Source organism: Camelus bactrianus, chromosome 5, assembly GCF_048773025.1.
Source record: "Camelus bactrianus isolate YW-2024 breed Bactrian camel chromosome 5, ASM4877302v1, whole genome shotgun sequence".
Taxonomy (NCBI): domain Eukaryota; kingdom Metazoa; phylum Chordata; class Mammalia; order Artiodactyla; family Camelidae; genus Camelus; species Camelus bactrianus.
In genome coordinates this window covers 23,808,121-23,828,016 of record NC_133543.1, presented here as the reverse complement: position 1 = coordinate 23,828,016, position 19,896 = coordinate 23,808,121, and the positions used below count along the sequence as shown (strand labels likewise).

The following is a 19,896-nucleotide window of genomic DNA, read 5'->3' as shown; positions in this document are numbered from 1 at the left end:
AGGACAGGGCTGCTCACATGCTAGGCACCTGCCGGACTCCCCGCAGGAGCTTGGAGAGGGCCACGGCAGCCACAGGTTGGCCTCAGCCACAGCCAGGGGGGCCTGGAGCCCACGTTGGTACTTGCTAACAACTCTTTTCCTCCAGTGCCTTTCCAAAAGAGTGGCACTCATCCTTCTGGCTCCCTGTGGGCCTGTCCAGGGAATTTTTTCAACCTGATCTTTTCACCTGGGCTCCAGGTTAAAAGGGGGAAAGTTAAAAATGCGTTAGGATTAGACCTAGTCACAACAGTGCCTCAATGCCTTTAGCCACATGGGAAATTCATCAGGTCATCATCCAAAGCTGGATTGACAGAACATAGAGCCAAGCCTGAGAGGACTGGGAACTGGCATTTTCCCCTGGATTTGCACAATTCATCCACGAGGGTCGCTGGGGCTGGGGTGGGCGAGGCCCACGCGGCTGGATAATGGACTCTCGGGTTGGTGCTGAGAGCCTGCCTGGGTGCCTGGCAGCACTTGGTGGGGTGGGGGCGGGAGTCAAGGGGGAGAGAGCACCAGAAACGATCACATTTTGTAAGAAACATGTCTTATCTTGTTCCATTCACAGAGGAAAAGAAAACATCAGTTCCAGAGCCAAACCTCTTTCTCCAGGTAATCCATCTCTGTACATCTGCTCCTTGCAAACCTCTCTTGTGTTAGGTTTCCTGGGCTTCTAATTCACGCACTACATTCCTCGGAAATTTAATAAGAGCCCTACGTGTCTTTTGGCATTCGTGCTTGTGTCTTATCTTCACATAATGTGTTAATGTGGAAATTAATTTAGTGCTTATCAGATAGCAGAGTGAATTGTCAAGGTGTGTGTTTCTTTTGGCCTTGTTGAAAGTTCTCCCGCCCCTTCCCCCCCTTCTCTTGCAGTAGCTGAATACTTAATATTATCCAAATAGGGGGAAATTAATTTGCTACAAATACAGAGGAACTACTTTAGGATTGAACGGATTCTGTAGCTTTTCAAGCCTGAATCAGAGCTAGCCTTCCCTGCTCAGCCTGTTCTCTCATCACTCCTACCTTTGCCTCCACTGGGTACCTTTCAAGAAGTTTCCTAAATGCTCACACCTTCCAAGTTGCTGTCCCTTAGTACATGCTTGTCCCTTTGCCTGGGCCACCCTTCCTTGACTTCTTTAGGAGAAACAGATTCACTTTTTTAAAAATTTTATTTTTCATTGAAGTGTAGTTGATATACTTGTCAGTTTCAGGTGTACAGCCGTGATTCAGTTATACATATATGCATATATTTTTCAGATTCTTTTCCATTATGTTATTACAAGAAATTGAATACAGTTCCCAGTGCTATACAGTAGATGCTTGTTGTTTACCTATCTTATATATAGTGGTGTGTAACTGTTAATCCCAAACTCCTAATTTATCCCTCCCCCACCCTTTCCCCTTTGGTAACCATAGTTTGTTTTCCATATCCCTGAGTCTATTTTTGGTTTGTCAATAAAGTTTGTATTTTTTTAGATTCCATAGACAAGTGATATCATATGATATTTGTCTTTGTCTGATTTACTTCATTTAATATGATAATCCCTGGGTCCAGCCATGTTGCTGCAAATGACATTTTTCATTCTTTTTTATGACCAAGTAGTATTCCATTGTGTATATATACCATATCTTCTTTATCCATTCATCTGTTGTTGGACATTTAGGTTGCTTCCAGTTCTTGGCTGTTGTAAATAGTGCTGCTATGAACACTGGGGTGCATGTGTCTCTTTGAATTATAGTTTCTCTGAATATATGCCCAGGAGTGGGATGTCTGGATCATATGGTAAGTCTATTTTAAGACTGTTAACATGTCACTTCCTCCAAAGGATTGGGGTTGGGGTACTTCCGTACTGAAGATGTAATTAGTGGTTGGGGGCAGGGGACACACTCCTGCAGGTGGGTGTATCAAAAAATCCCTGGGCATGCGTGATTCTGATTCCTTGCGGCCTCCCTCCATGGAGAGAATTCCCGAAAGGGAGAGCAGCTCTTGCTTCTGGAGGCCTGCCCTCTGCCATGGAGACTTTCGGAGTGTTTGCTTTTATTTGCTCCCTCCTGGATCAGCAGTTCCCAGTAGGGACCTGGTCTGCCAATGTTGGTTTCCAGCACTTAGCAGATCTAGCAAGGGGGCAGGCAGTAAGAGTCTTTCTCAGTGAACACATGAATGAAAGTGGGAAGGAATGAAGTAGGAAGAGGAAGAAAATATGTTTCCAAGAGAAAATAGCTGATTCACAAGATTAAGGCTTTTTTTTTTTTTTTTGAGTGCCCTTCTTTTTAATAGAGAAGCAAATTAAAAAAAAAAAAAGGTAAAAGATTCTCCAGGTCAGAGGCCAGAAAGAATTTTCGCAGTTCTGAAAAAGTGAGAACAGCAAATTCACTCTCCTTGGACCCAAACGGCGTTTGCAGCCCAAGTGTTTGCCTCTCCTTGTAAGGGTCCCTCAATCTGGAATATCTGGGAGGAAGAAGCTTGTCTTGGACATGTCCCCTGAGGTGTTTCTGTGCGAAGTCAGAGCCCCTCGTTTCCACCCCAGCAGAGCCACTGGCCTCTCCCCTAACCGCGTGTCAGACCCCTGCGCCCCTACCCCGTCCAGGCTGCTGCCCTGAGCCCGTGGGCACGAGCAGGGGCACAGCACCCTTCCCGCTCGTCCTCCCTCCACTTCTCCCAGCAGCCTCTCCTAACGCCCTACCAGAGGCTCTGATTCCACTGAAGGGTGGGGAGAGGGAAGGAAAGGGAACAGAGACCCACCCAAGAGGAAAACGTTTTAAAAATTGTACTTGGTGTTACCATCTCTGGTGACCAAGACAGGTAGCCCTTCATAGAGGTGACATGCCCCAGTTCCTAACCTTCTTCCCTCCTCTCAGGTCGGGGCTCCTGAAAGAATCAGGGACCACCATGCACATTTACATGGAGCATGAGGGAAACAGCGCCCCCTGGAGGTGTGTAATGCAGTAATCCTGGAGAGAAGCCCTTTCAAATCTTCCCATCCTCGGGAGGTAGTCCCCAGAGGTCTGGTCTTGTCTACATGTCACTTCTCACTACCCTCCATGGCCAACTCCTACCCCTGGATACTGCCGTCCCCAGCACTGGACATGACAGGATGGTCCTGGGTGGGCCTTGGCAGTGTTGTTGGTCTCTTTTGAGCTCTTCCTGCCAATGTGAGATTTATTCACATAGAATCTTTTTTTGTTGTTGTTGTCCTGGAGGTAACTACTGTCACAATTCCCAAATATACAAACATACCTTGGAGATGGTGTGGGTTTGGTCCCAGACCACAGCAATAAAAGGAAAATCCCCATGAAGCAAGTCACGTGAATATTTTGGTTTCCCAGTTCATAGCAAAGTTATGTTTACACCATACTGTGGTTTGCTAAGTGTGTGGTAGCATTATGTCTAAGCAAACAAGGTACATTCCATCATTAAAAACACATTATTGCTAAAAATGCTAACCATCATCTGATAATGCAGGTTGCTACAAACTTTCTGTGAGTAAAAAACACGGTATCTGTAAAGTCCAATAAAATTAGGCTGTATGGGACTACTAACTCTCTGGAGAGTACAATCTCTCAGGTCCGAACGAATAAAGTAAAATGTTTCCTTAAATGGAACAGTTATCCACGCACCAATCCCCTCCCACAGTGGGGAGTGTTGTTTTCTACATCACTCGTGATGATGCCGAAACCCCATCCTCATCCACCCGCCTCCAGTCTTCCCAGGCTTGTCTGGGCCACTGTGAAGGACCAGGCCACCCCAGAACACTTCCTCATTAGTGGCAAGACCAAGAACACGACTTGCTTGGGGCAGGCACATTCAAGCTCTGGTTTCACGTGTGGTTCTAGCTCCCACGAGAGTCCCCCAGCGCCTTGTAGGCACAGTCTTTCTGCCCCTTCTCAGCTTTGCAGGCAGGAAGGCAGTCACTGGAGGACTGTTCTGGGCAGAATGAACGGGCTGCCATCAGGGAGCTGCCCCAGGACTGGGAAGGCCAAGTCGCGCTCCTGGCAGAGACAGCACAGACTCCCGTGATGCTTGGAGCAGCTAACACTGCCCAGTGCCCATCCTGGGATGCTGAGGGCCGTGGGGAAGGATCCTCACTCAGCGAGGAACTGGGTTGCTGACCGTAAGGCAACGTGGGGAACGTTATCAGGGGGCGAGACAACCATTTCCCGTTCATATGCCCCACCTTGGGTCTCCTCATTTTCCTCTCCTAGTATTTGTTGTGGGGGACTCTGTCTCTGGCAGCTGAGACTATGGGAGGGGAGGAGGCATGAGTTACACAGGATGGACCATTGGCACTTGTTCACGAGGAGGAAGCGTATTCAGCTCGAGGGACACGATGAATTTACTCCGAGCTGGTGCTGCTGTGCTAGGTGTGTGCTACTTTGAATAAAAGGAGGCATTATATGTGCTATAAGCCTGAAAATAATTTCAATCTAATGGAACAGTGTTTCTCAAACTTTTGAGGCCCTGATTCACAGTAAAAGATATCTTAAAAATGTTTATATTTAATTGTGGTAGAATACAGTACCATAACATTTACCATCTGCACCATTTTTAAGTGTGGAGTTCTGGTTTGTTAAGCACAGTCATGCTGTCGTGTAATAGATCTTCAGAACTCTTCTCGTCTGGCAAAGGTGAAACTCCAGACCCATTAAACAACTCCCCACAAGAAACATATTTTATGCTGACCCCAGCGTGTTCATGTGTGTACACACACGTGCACACACACACACACACCACTGATACAAAAATCTCATGGGACAATGCTCGCTCTTACTACATGACTGATTCTCTATTCCACCCTTCTATTCTATGCTATTCTATTCTATTCCATTCCATTCCATTCCATTCTTCTTATTTTTTAAAATGCTGATCAAGACCCAACAACTATTTCAGTACACTTTAGTTGGTTTCACATCTGTGCTTTGAAACACTCAAGATCACAAATAGCCACGTTACAAAGAAGAGCAGGGCTAGGGCAGAAGGCAGAGGCAGGATGAAAGTTCTGGGAGATTCACAAGCGAGAAGGAGTCTCTCTAGTTTGGAAGATCACCATGTAGAAGAATCGATACAGAATCCACAGAGTCCAAGGCTTAGGTCTGAATGACTGTGCTACTAGCTGTAACTACAGAGTAGATGCAAATACGCACATAGAAGGCTTAATTCAATCCTTCAATAAATGCCAGTTGGTATTATTGCCACTTTTACTATTTTACTGTCACACAGACAATAGTCTATTAGATCGAGGTCTTCGGGTCCTAGTCTAGGCAGGCTGGGGGGACATCTTGTGCAAGGCAGCAGAAGTCCTGGGTTCTTTTTGAGTAACTAGGGGGATGGCAGTCTGCCCCCACGGCCACCCAAGGCTGTAGAGAGCATTTCCTGGGTAAACATTTGACCCTGAGTCCAGAGCTGACCTGACAACTCCCTGTCTCTGAGCCTAATTCCGTCATTTGTAGAAACTCTAGGCTACCAACTATTTAGCTGCATTTCCTAGTGGGGAGCCTGGGAAGCTCTACCAAATATCACCATTACCGGCACTGACCTCCTGACCCAGCGAGCAGATCACTGGGTTGGCTGTCTTCATCATGTGCAGTCAGCTATGCAATAGCCAACTGAAGGCCAGGCATGAAAGCTCTTACTCCTTACGTGAAAGTCCACCTCTCAAGGTCTCTCTCAGAGCCTGCCAATTCTTGTATTAGCAGAGGTATATTTTGATCAGTCCAAATAGCAGAACTTCTATCTGGAAGCAGATTAGAAGCACCACATTAGAAAGAACTGGGATGTGTGATGGTTAATTTTTAAGTGTCGACTTGACTGGGCCAATGGGTGCCCAGATTCAACATCATATCTGGGTGTGTCTGTGAGGGTGTTTCTGGGTGGGGTTAGTATTTGAATCCATGGAGTCAGGGGAGTAGACTGCTCTCCCCAGTGTGGCCAGTGGAGGGCCTGCATAGAACAAAAGGTGAAGAAGGAGGGATTGGCCTCTTTTGCTTCCCCTGCCTGCCTGATTGCGCTGGGATGTCTGTCTCCTCCTGCCCTTGGACTGGGAATTACACCATTGGTTACACCTCTGGTTCTCAGGCCTTTGGACTTGGACTGGAACTACACTGCTTGCTTTCCTGGTTCTCCAGGCTGCAAATAGCAGATCTTGGGACTTCTCAGCTTCCATAGTCACGTGAGCCAATCCCTCATAATAAATCTCTCCCTGTATATATATATATATCCCATTGGTTCTATTTCTATGGACAACCTTGGCTAATACAGGTGTGTGTGTTTGAGGAGAGGTTCCTAAAGACAGCAAGGGAAGAAGAAACTGAGACTTTATACATCATAAATGCACATGCACCGAGAATGCCACATCTAGGGCCAAGTGGGGGCATGGCCACCTTACATGGTTTTGCAGCCCACTGGACCCTGCATTATGGTACCTGGTGGGCAAAAGGAGACCCTGAGTTCTCAAGGCAAGGTTAACTTCTGGGGGCAGCAGCAGGTTCAAGTGGAAAGAAAATGAGACCATGACCCCAAGACCAGGGTTCAGACCCAATCCCACCATTTAATGGCCATGTGACCTTAAGCAAGTCACCATCCCTCTCGGAGTCCCAGTTTCACATTCGCATGTTAGAACACAGGGTTCTCGTGAAGATAAGATAACACAGATGGAAAATCCTCTGTAAATTTAAAAGCACTAAGTAAATGTTTGAGTTTAATTATTCAGCTCCATGTTTAAGAAGAAATGTGTGCAGCATGATTTAAAAATAGTTCTCTCCAAAATTGGAGACAAAGAGTTTTGGAAAGGAAAGGGATGACTTTCAGTTCCTTGAAGATTTCACTTAAGTGTGTGTGTGATCTATCTATCTATCTATCTATCTGTCTATCTATCTATGTGTATATATATATATATATATATATGTATATGCATATATATAGAAAGAGGGAGAGAAATGGGAAGTTTCAGTGATGGTAAAAGCAGGAATGCTGGCTTCTCTTATGTATAATGTATACGTTCATTCTTTCATTGATTTGCAATAGGAGAGAACAAATCTGACTCCATATTGGATCTGTTTCTTCTGCTTTAACCTCTGTATTCTATTGCTTTTGCTGCAACTTGATCACTAAAGGGATGTTGCTTTAAGACTGAATTACACATAATGGCCCATCTCTGGGAATCCTGCCTTCCATGCCTGAGTGTTAAGCCAAAATACCTTTGTTGAGCTCACAGGAAACACTCTGACCAGGCCCAACTGTGAATGGCTGTAGGAAAGAAGAAATTAACACAGCCCCTCCCAAGTCCGGCTGGAACCAGGAAATACTTGCAATAAATTATTGCCTTTTTCACTTTACCTCCTCACCGCCCCCTCTTTGTTCTGTGAAAGAAACGAGCACCCAAACCCGGGCAAGGTTATCCTTTGGGATGCCAGGCTGCCATCTTCTCGGTCTGCTGGCTTTCCCAACAAGGTTGCTATTCCCTGCTCCAACAACTCATCTCTTGATGCATGGTGTGGTGAGGGATGTGAACCTGGGCTCCATAACAGAGTCACTGATTATCCACCACGAAGCAGGCCCTAAACTGGGTGCTGGGATATAGTGGTAAGAAGACACCACTATGCTCATGTCCCTTTTAGTCTAGTGGGAGAATTAATGATGCAATCCCACTAATCCATGTACAGTTACAAGCTGCAATTGTTACTCTGAAGTGTGGCATGGTAGAGCCAATTTGCCTGGGTCTGAGTCCAGTTTTCTGGCTGGGTGACACGGGGTGTGTTACTTAACTCCTCCAAACTTCAGTTTTCTCATCTGTTAAATGGGGGATAGTGATGGCACCTCTGAGGGTTGTTATGACAATTACACATGATACTACATCTAGAGCAGGGTTTCCTCGCCTCGGCACAATAGACATTTTGGGCTGGATAATTCTTTGCTGTGGGGGGCTGTTCTGTATGTGGCAGGAATTTGCACCCCTGGCCTCCAGTTACTACATGCCAGTAAGCACCCTTCCCTGACACTGTGACAACCAACCACGTCTCCAGACACTGCTGGATGTCACCAAATTCAGAAGCCCTGGTCTAGAGCACTCAGAGCAGGGTCTGGCACGTGCTGAATACTCAATGTACACGAGCTTTTATCATTTTCAAGAAGGAAAGGTACACAGAAAGATCTAAGATTCAGATCCTGACATTGTCATTGTTGGTTGCGGGATCTAATTTGGGGATGATTTATGAATATATGTGTACCTTGGTTTCTCCATCTCTAAAAAAATGTTGATTCTTATGTAGCGTATATAATAGATCTTAAATAAAATAATATATTAAGTATGAATCTAGCTCCATGTAAGGGTATCCAAAATAATGTTTGTATCTTTAAGTCAAAGGTTGACAAACAACGGCCCTTTGGCCAGATCCAGCCTGCTATCAGTGTTTCTATAGCACACAAACTAAAATGGCTTAATTTTTTTTACTGACATGAAATTCATGTCACATAAAACGAGCCATTAAACATTCTAAAGTGTACTACTCAGTGAAAATGGCTTTTGAACTTTCAAATGGTTGAAAAAAATCAAAAGAAAAATAATATTTCCCGACACACAAAAATTGTATGAAATTTAAATTTTGGTGTCCAGAAGTAGTTTTGTGGGAACAGAAAAAGTTTGCCGACCTCTGCTTTAAGGGATTAATAAGATGGGAGAATTGAAGCACTTGCTTGGGAAACATGTGCTTCCTCTTGTTTTGCCCCACTGCTGATTTTGGTGAATGACAGAGCGTACTCAAAAACAGGGGGTGCTGCTATTTTTCTCCATCCATTTGGCATAGGAGGCAGGATGTGCAGCCTTGTGACCTTGGAGGCCAGTGAAGACATCAGTACCGTGAGGACCAAGGGAAGGTGACTTGCACTTCCTGCTCTTGACTTCCCTTTGCTGTCTGGGGCTATTGCAGCTCTCTCTGAACCCAAACAGCTTCAGTTTGGAAGGCTTTGCCATTTCAATGTCTGGTCCTAAAGTGAGTCTGCCCTGTCTTTCTGTTCTCCATGTCACCTGTTTCTACCTATGATGTCTTTTCTGTAAGACCCCATAAAGCATTTGAGTGTCCTGTTTTCATCCCTGGTCTCAGTCAGTTGACCGTGGAACACTGCTCGGTCCAAGGATTAAAAAGAGATTCCCATTACCATTTAGTCCATATGCTAAACTATTACACCGCCTGGTCCATGAAGTTCGTTAGAACGTGAAACACGCACAAGAGGGAGAACTTGAAGTTACGCTGCCCTTTTGAAGGCCATGTAATAGGAAAAACCCAAGGAATATTTATCTTGGGCAGATGCAGTTAAGATAAACCCACAGATTTACGGTCAATTAATCTTCGACAAAGGAGGCAAGAATATACAGTGGAGAAAAGACAGTCTCTTCAGTAAGGAGTGTTTGGAAATCTGGACAGCAGCATGTAAATCAGTAAAGTTAGAATACTCACTCACACCATACACAAAATTGAACTCGAAATGGCTTAAAGACTTAAATACAACACAAGACACGGTAAACCTCCTAGACGAAAACATAGGCAAAACATTCTCTGACATAAATCTTGGCAATGTTCTCCTAGGGCAGTCTACCCAGGCAATAGAAATAAAAGCAAATATAAACAAATGGGACCTACTTAACCTTATAAGCTTTTGCACAACAAAGGAAACCGTAAATAAAACAAAACGACAACCTACGGAATAGGAGAAAAGATTTGCAAATGATGCAACTGACAAAGGTTTAATTTCCAGAATATATAAACCGTTCATATAACTTAATAACCCCCCCCAAAAAAACCCAATCCAAAAATGGGCAGAAGACCTAAACAAGCAATTCTCCAATGAAGACATACAAATGGCCAATAGGCACATGAAAAAATGCTCAATATCACCAATTATTAGAGAAATGCAAATCAAAACTACAGTGAGGTATCACCTCACACCAGTCAGAATGGCCATTATTCAAAAGTCCATGAATGATAAATGCTGGAGAGGGTGTGGAGAAAAGGGAACCCTCCTTCACTGCTGGTGGGAATGCAGTTTGGTGTAGCCATTATGGAAAACAGTACGGAGATTCCTCAAAAAACTAAAAATAGACTTACCATATGATCCAGCAATCCCACTCCTGGGTATATATTTGGAGGGAACTCTAATTCGAAAAGACACATGCACCCCAATGTTCATAGCAGCACTATTTATAATAGCCAAGATACAGAAACAACCTAAGTGTCCATTGACAGATGACAGGATAAAGAAGCTATGGTATATTTATACAATGGAATACTACTCAGCCATGAAAAAGAATAAAATAATGCCATTTGCAGCAACATGGATGGACCTAGATATTGTCATTCTAAGTGAAGTAAGTTAGAAAGGGAAAGAAAAATACCACATGATATCACTTATATGTGGAATCTAAAAAAAAAAGAAAAAAGGGGATACTAATGAACTCATCTCCAAAATAGAAACAGATTTGCAGATGTAGTAAACAATCTGGTTACTGGGGGAAAGTGGGTGGAAGGGTTAAATTTGGGAGTTTGAGATTTGCATATGTTAGCCACTATATATAAATATAGCTTAAAAAAACAAGTTTCTTCTGTATAGCACAGGGGACTATATTCAATATCTTGTAATAACCTTTAATGAAAAAGAATATGAAAACAAATATGTGTATGTATATGCATTATTGGGACATTGTGCTGTACACCAGAAATTGACACATTGTACTGGACTATACTTCAATTAAAAAATAAATAAATTTTAAAAATAAATAAAATAAAAATTTTAAAAAATTATGGAAGCAGGAAGAGAATCTTATTTGAGATACAAGATTCTTGAGTGCCTCCCACACAAATACTCTGGAAAGAAAGCAAAAATTGAATCAAAACTCAAGAAGAAGGTTTCTCAGTTACCAGAAAAGCCTTCCTGAGGGTTTATTCCCATAGCCCCACTAGAGTATAGCCCTGGAACTAGTTCCTGGCTTCTGCATCTTGGTAAGAGCTGAAGAACTTCTGGGCATCATTCCCCAAGACAAATATCTAGATAAAAAGAATCCAAAATACCGGGTTTTTCACCCTAGGAAGCCATATTTTTCACAGTGAATGAATAAGAGTCCTTCCCAGGTGTATATTACACAGATGTGGAGGCTTCTAATGAATGAATGTTATTTTGACATTGATAATTCTGTAGATTAACTTATACCCCATGAACCACGTAGTCAGAATCCATCTGTTGTCCTCTCCCCAAGAACCCTGTGTCTTGCAGGGTGAGTCTGCAGTAGTACCATGGTCAGAATACTAGAGAGGAACCGAGAAGATTCACAGCAAAGCTTGTTACCATTCTTGATGTAATAGACCTTACATACAGGGAGGACAAAATGAGCTTTGAGCCTCAACAAGAGTAAGTGTTGATTCCTCTTGAGGCTGACCAGCCAAATCCTTGTCCCTCAGTTTAAAGAGATTTTAGATCCTTTAAAAATGCCTTAGTGCTGCTGGAGGAATAACTCTCCCAGACTTCAGACAATACTATAGAGCTACAGTCATCAAGACAGCATGGTATTGGTACAAAAACAGACATATAGACCAATGGAACAGAATAGAGAGCCCAGAAATGAACCCACAAACTTTTGGTCAACTCATCTTTGACAAAGGAGGCAAGAATATACAATGGAATAAAGACAGTCTCTTCAGCAAATGGTGTTGGGAAAACTGGACAGCAGCATGTAAAACAATGAAGCTAGAACACTCCCTTACATCATACACAAAAATCAACTCAAAATGGATCAAAAACTTAAACATAAGACAAGATACAATAAATCTCCTAGAGGAAAATATAGGCAAAACATTATCTGACATACATCTCAAAAACTTTCTCCTAGAAGAAATAAAAGCAAGAATAAACAAATGGGACCTAATTAAACTTACAAGCTTCTGCACAGCAAAGGAAACCATAACTAAAACAAAAAGACAGCCTACGGAATGGGAAAATATTTTTGCAAATGAAACCGACGAAGGCTTGATCTCCACAATATATAAGCAGCTCATACGACTCAATAAGAAAAAAATAAACAACCCAATCCAAAAATGGGCAGAAGACCTAAACAGGCAATTCTCCAAGGAAGACATACAAATGATCAATAGGCACATGAAAAAATGCTCAATATCACTAATTATCAGAGAAGTGCAAATCAAAACTACAATGAGGTATCACCTCACTCCAGTCAGAGTGGCCGTCATTCAAAAATCCACAAATGACAAATGCTGGAGAGGCTGTGGAGAAAGGGGAACCCTCCTACACTGCTGGTGGGAATGCAGTTTGGTGCAGCCACTATGGAAAACAGTGTAGAGATTCCTCAAAAGACTAGGAATAGACTTACCATATGACCCAGGAATCCCACTCCTGGGCTTGTATCCAGAAGGAACCCTACTTCAGGATGACACCTGCACCCCAATGTTCATAGCAGCATTATTTACAACAGCCAAGACATGGAAACAGCCTAAATGTCCATCAACAGATGACTGGATAAAGAAGGTGTGGTATATTTATACAATGGAATACTACTCAGCCATAAAAACTGACAACATAACGCCATTTGCAGCAACATGGATGTTCCTGGAGAATGTCATTCTAAGTGAAGTAAGCCAGAAAGAGAAAGAAAAATACCATATGAGATCACTCATATGTGGAATCTAAACAAACAAACAAACAAACAAAGCATAAATACAAAACAGAGATAGACTCGCAGACATAGAATATAAACTTGTGGTTGCCAAGGGGGCAGGGGGTGGAAAGAGATAGACTGGGATTTCAAAATGTAGAATAGATAAACAAGACTATACTGTATAGCACAGGGAAATATATGCAAGATCTTATGGTAGCTCACAGAGAAAAAATGTGACAATGAATATATATATGTTCACGTATAACTGAAAAATTGTAGAATAGATAAACAAGATTATACTGTATAGCACAGGGAAATATATACAAGATCTTATGGTAGCTCACAGAGCAAAAAATGTGACAATGAATATACACATGTTCATGTATAACTGAAAAATTGTGCTCTACAGTAGAATTTGACACAACATTGTAAAATGATTATAAATCAATAAAAAAAATGTTAAAAAAAAATTCTTAGTGCTGTGATAGACCAGCCTGGAATGGAAATGAATGAATACATGGCACAAGCAAAGTAAGCTCATTAGTTTTATATTAGAGATAATTATCCCAAAATTAATAGAATAAAAGCAGAAGTCAGATAAATGCCCTCAAGATTCTTACAATCACTTCAGGAAAGTCTTCTTTTCCTTCCTTCAATCAGGGGAATAAACTAGTGATAATGACTATGGAAGACAGATAATCTACACCAAATCCATTTGACACTAAAAACAGTAATACTGTCTGCCTGTATTTTGGGGCTGTCATGTGGATTTTGCACTTTTCCTTTAACCTTTTGATGCAAGATTGAAAAGTAGGGTTTTTAATATCTGGAAGGGTCTCCCAGGGCATGGAACTTTCAGTGCTAACAGCAGGAAGACAGATCCATGTAAACCAGTTCGGTCACTCTAATTGTCCTCCAGGAGTCCACACTACCTTTAACACCAGTAAATTCTAGATCATGCTTGGATGCTGGAACCTGAGAATTCCTTGCACAAATGTTTCCAGATTGCTTCTGGAACCTGCACAGTTCTCTCTCTTGGGTTGCTCTTGACTGTGCCATTGGTATTCATTTGCCTAGGCTCACTGTGAATGTGTGGGCAGGAGGGGGCTCTTTGAATGGATAAGGAGAGAGCTTAGCCAGGTGGTTGGTGTGTCCATATGCATGGTGGAGCAGCCCCTGGGAGTATGCAACAGAGCAGGGCTGGGAAGAGTAAGGCTAGACTTGAGACTGACTGTCTCCATGTCTCCATCTTTGATAGGGAACTCTAAGTGGTCTGAGAATTCTACCTTGAATATGGGCTTCCGGGTCATTAGGAAAGTATCTTTTTCTAGGTTAGCTGACAGAACCTCTTTTATTTAGTAATTCGCTAGCTTTTCCAATTTTGATCCCTTTTATTTCTCTCTCTTGCCTGCTTGCTGTGGCTAGGACTTCCAGGACTATGTTGAATAGGAGTGGTGATAGTGGGCAGCCTTGTCTTGTCCCAGATTTTAGTGGGAAGCTTTTGAGTTTTTCACCGTTGAAGTTTGTCATATATAGCTTTTATTATGTTGAGATATGTTCCCTCTATACTCACTTTGGTGAGAGTTTTTTTTTATCACAAATGAGTGTTGAATTTTATCGAATGCTTTTTCTGCATCTATTGAGATGAACACGTGGTTTTTGTCCTTTCTCTTGTTGATGTGATGTATTACATTGATTGTTTTGCGTATGTTGAACCACCCTTGTGTCCCTGGGATGAACCCCACTTGATCATGATGTACAATCTTTTTTATGTGCTGTTGGATTCTATTTGCTAATATTTTGGTGAGGATTTTTGCATCTATGTTCATCAGTTATATTGGTCTGTAATTCTCTTTTTTGGTAGTGTCTTTGACTGGTTTTGGTATCAGGGTGATGGTGGCTTCATAGAATGAGTTTGGGAGTATTCCCTCTTTTTCAATCTTGTGGAATAGTTTGAGAAGGACTGGTATGAGTTCTTCTTTGTATGTTTGGTAGAATTCCCTGGTGAAGCCATCGGTCCTGGACTTTTATTTTTAGGGAGGTTTTTTTTTTTATTGCTAATTTGATTTCATTTCTAGTGATCGGTTTGTTCAAGTGGTCAGTTTCTTCTTGATTCAGTCTTGGTGGACTGTATGTTTCCAGAAACTTGTCCATTTATAACTTCTCAACATGTGTAAAATGTGTGGTTGTCCATTTGTATTTTTATCCCAGGCCCTGGCAAATAGTAGGGATGGGATTTGCTTAACTCTGTCTCATGCTTGAACAGAAATTCTATAGGTAACTTCCTGTGGTAGAGAATTTTGAAGGTCCCAGGGGGGCATTCTGTAAATTTTTGTCTATAGACAGTTGTCCAAGGTGTCTGAAGACATCCAAAGTGCAGCTCTCAAAGAGAAGCCAAGACTGACTAGTGAATTCATCCAAGCAGCCACCCACAGACAATAAAATTCAAAACCTAGAGAAAAGGAGGAAGCTAATTTTAAGTTCCTCCAAGTTAGAAGTTGGTAAGAGCAATGGATTATAACCTCATACCTTAAAGGTAACTCTTCCCCGATCACGAAGGTGGTTTTCCCAGGGTGAGGCTTATCCATTGCACTCTGGATGTGCCGACCCCTGCGATTTCCCCAAATGTGGGAAACTCAACTGCATAATTTGTGGTAGTGGGGGACTGCATTTGCACTCCCCCGCCCCAAAATGGTAACTCTTCCTCAAACCCTATCTAATAAATTGCTACTTTAAAACCAAGAGCATAAGAAAAATCAGTATCCGAGGAAATTCTCTGAAATTATCACATTCCCTCTATATTTAAACAGGACTTTGGATGTCCTTTCAGCCTACTTCAACGACTCCTAGCAACACTTTCCCCCTTTCACCTTCCAACCCTACACCCCATAACAGACACACACACTTCATGAGGGCTACTTATTCAATGTTGTCATTTGTTGATTTTGCCCACTTTCTGGTTGAATGATTATTGCCATAAGAACAGATGAACAATCACGATCATCTTTCTAATGGACTCCAAATTATCCCTCAACCCTTCATGAAGGAACATACTTTCCTTCTTGGCCCGTGTGTGTATTGAATGGAGATTTACTTTGTAAATTAAACATAACAATGCACTGCACTTTGAACGTGGTATGTATGGGCTAGATCTTCCCATCTGGACAAACTTGAGTGGAAAACTAACAATGACTAACTCACAAGCACTGTCCAGCTTGGATTCGACCATTGCAGGGGTCTTATCAGCCTGTGGCCAGCGACCAAATGAGGCAGAGAATCAGCTTTGAGCACCTCCTGCTAAAACCAAAGTCAGATTGCCTATGTGGTCACTTTGATGCCCTAAAACCTGTGTTCAAAATAAGCAGAAGTTGTGAGGCCTTCATTAACAACCTCCTTAAACAGGTCTTCATTCTAACCCAGAGTCCACCAGACACCTAGTGAACAAAGAGCTCAGGGACTTTTAACTCTGATGGCAGAAAAATGTACTGCTCTGCTGAGAATCTTGCCTCCTGAATGCATGTGTCAGCCCTGTTCATCTCCTCGTCTCTAGTTCTAATATTATTCCTTCCAGGACCCTTGCTCAGGTCTCTGTTTTTTTACCAGGCCAACACATTATTTTTCCTTTCCAGGATATTCCTATTCCTAACCTCCTGCCTTTTCTACCATGACCGATAGCTCACATCAATTACATAGATGAGGTTAGTTGGGGACTTGTTTGAGCTGTTGCAGCCACTGAAGCTGCTTCTCCCAAGGACCATCTATTTCCTCTTGCCACTTACGAACTATAAAACAACTTTATGACTTAGGGAATGAGGCCCCTGATGAGAAAAAGGCCATCAGAAAAACAGCAACTTGGCCCCTTCATTCTGTTCACAACCAGTTTATACCCACACAGTCATCCCATAACTCTTAAGTCCCCTTTACCAGTCAATATATCAGTTGGAGGGGACACCTGGGCAAGTAGAGGGGACAGAACAAATCAGAACTGCATGCTTGTGACTGGATTGTCCAATATAGCAGCTTGTCATTGTGGGCGCTCTCTGCTTATTCTGCAGGGCAGCTGGTCTAGGAACCATGCAGGACTTGACCAGGAACTGGATGCCTTTTGCCTACTAGCAAATTCAATGTATCAACCTTCTCTTAAGTCCTACTTATAATATGCTTAATTTCAGGAGGGTCCAAGGATTTTCCCTAGCAGCATAGTTTCCAAGCTTTAGCATGCATGAGGACCACTTGGAGGGCTTGTTAAAACACAGATTTCCAGGCCACACCTCCAGGGTCTCATTCAATAGATCTGGGGTGGCACCTAGGAATCTGTATTTCTAACAAGTTGCTGGGTGATGCTAGTGCTGTCAATCTGCTGACCAGACTTCCAGAACCACTGCCCTAGAGGAAAGCAGACATCATGACTTTGCCAAGACATTGCTCCAGAAACAAATTCTTCAATGTAGACTCTGATTAAGTTTCCAGTTTTATAAGAAGAATTTTCCAATTTTTATGTAAAGCCCCAAACATTAAATTCTAACCATAGAACTTATATGCTTGAAAAGCCTTAACAAGGCAGATTATGATGTCAAGCAAGAATTATGTAGACTTTTCAGTGAAGACCTTAAATGGCCTGAGACCTTCCCAACCATCATAATGAACCTGGAGTTCTGCAGCCAGAGAGCTCAGCCCACATGATATAAGAGGATGACTCAGGCTGGTTCCAACTTACATTCCAGCTGTTTTCCTCTAGAACAGCAGTTGGCAAACTGTAGCTCACAGGCCAAATAAGGCCTGCCATCTGTTTTTGTATGGCCTGCAAGCTGAGAATGGTTTTTATATTTTTAAATGGTTGCAAGAAAAAAAAATTAAAGACGACTATTTCATTAAATGTGAAAATTACATGAGATTCAAGTTTCATTGCCCAGAAAGTTTTGCTGGAACACAGCCATGCCCATTGTTTTTTGTACTATCTGTGAGAGCTGAAAAATTGCAACCAAGACAGTATGACCCACAAAACCTAAAATATTTACTCTATCTGGCCCTTTACAGAAAACATTTACTGACCCCTACTCTAGAGGGAAAGGGATTACTTTGTGGCATTCAGAGTGAAGACTATCAGAAGCCTGCAAAAAGTGGCAAAGAGCCCTTTGTAGCTGCAGATCCTATGACCTCAGGACTTGAGACGTGCCCTGGAAAATGCAGAGTTTCCATATTCCCACAGGATTATTAACCATCTTTACTTTGCTTAACATTGCAATTGCTATGTCTGCTAGAAAGGTCTTTTCTCCTGCCATCTTTATTATCTGTGCCCAATGCCACCCCCAGAAGATTTAGTAGCCAGTTTCCTGAACCCAGCAGCTACACTGGAAAATAAGTCAGTGCTCAACTTGTGTGTATGGCTCCCTTGACGATGGTGAGTCTTCTTTTCATTGTCTTACTATTAATATGTCATTTTGGAACAATTCCATTGGTTGGGTAAAGCCCTTTGGGTCGAAATAGAATTGGAAGAAGGCCAGGCAAGACACTGCGTAGCCATCAGTGTGGTCACATAGAGGCCCCACAAGCATCATAAGAGTGACATGTAACCAATCATTAGGTCAGAGGCAAAGGTGAAGCCTCACAGCCTCCTGGGACTGACCACTGATGGAACATATTGGATCAGAGCAAATTCCCCAAAGACACAAACATTCAGCAAGGCAAACACTGATATTTTTGAGTACTGAATAAAAATGGTGTTTTGTGATTGCAAAGTCTCAAGAATGACTGACAACTTGAAACACTTTCCAAGCAAACAAAACACTTGATTCAAAGTGTGAAGCTTCCATTGATAAAGCTATAAGTACTCTGGAGATTTTCCTAAAATATGTGGGTTTTTTTTTTTTTTTAGTTTAAAATTTTTAAATTGAGTTATAGTCAGTTTACAATGTTGTGTCAATTTCCAGTGTAGAGCACAATTTTTCAGTTATACATGAACATACATACATTCACTGTCGTATTCTTTTTCACTGTGAGCTACCACAAGATCTTGTATATATTTCCCTGTGCCATACAGTATAATCTTGTTTATCTATTCTATATATACCTGTCAGTATCTACAAATTTCGAACTCCCAGTCTGCCCCTTCCCACCCTCCTCCCCCCTGGCAACCACAAGTTTGTATTCTATGTCTATAAATCTGCTTCTGTTTTGTGTTTATGTTCTTTTTTTTTTTTTTTAAGATTCCATATATGAGTGATTTTATATGGTATTTTTCTTTCTCTTTCTGGCTTACTTCACTTAGAATGACATTCTCCAGGGACATCCTTGTTGCTGCAAATGGTGTTATGTTGTCATTTTTTATATCTGAATAGTATTCCATTGTATAAATGTACCACGTCTTCTTTATCCAGTCATCTGTTGATGGACATTTAGTGTATTTCCATTTCTTGGCTATTGTAAACAGTGCTGGGGTGCAGCTGTCTTTTTGAAGTAGGGTTCCTTCTGGATATATGCCCAGGAGCGGGATTCCTGGGTCATATGGTAAGTCTATTCCTAGTCTTTTGAGGAATCTCCATACTGTTTTCCACAGTGGCTGCACCAAACTGCATTCCCACCAGCAGTGCAGGAGGGTTCTCTTTTCTCCACAGCCTCTCCAGCATTTATCATTCATGGACTTTTGAATGATGGCCATTCTGGCTGGTGTGAGGTGATACTTCATTGTAGTTTTGATTTGCATTTCTCTGATAATTAGTGATATTGAGCATCTTTTCCATGTGCCTACTGATCATTTGTATTTCTTCATTGGAGAATTGCTTGTTTAGGTCTTCTGCCCATTTCTGGATTGGGTTGTTTGTTTTTTTCTTATTAAGTAATGTGAGCTGCTTATATATTGTGGAGATCAAGCCTTTGTCAGTTTCATCTTTTGCAAAAATTTTCTCCCATTCTGTAGGTTGTCGTTTTGTTTTGCTTATGGTTTCCTTTGCTGTGCAGAAGCTTGTAAGTTTAATTAGGCTAAAATCTGTGTATTTTTATAACCAGGAAAAATATGTGAACTTATTTGTATGCAACTAAAAATTATGAATTAAACTTCTTTAAAAACAAGAATTCTATTTTTCTACCAAAGTCTTTAGCTCAAAAACTTTTGATCTATTAACAAAAGAATGCACATCAAGGAATAAAAAGTCTTGGTTCTAGAAAAAGCAAATATGTGGGGGTGATTTTTTGGTTTAAAAAG

At 41.9% G+C, this 19,896-nt stretch overlaps 1 non-coding gene across 1 annotated transcript; it reads left to right on the top strand.

Annotated features, from left to right (window-relative positions):
• The first annotated feature begins 15,220 nt into the window (after positions 1-15,220).
• LOC123613742 (U1 spliceosomal RNA) lies at positions 15,221-15,379 on the top strand. The gene has a single exon (XR_006721181.1). It is a non-coding gene; the product is annotated as a U1 spliceosomal RNA (small nuclear RNA).
• Positions 15,380-19,896: the final 4,517 nt, after the last annotated feature.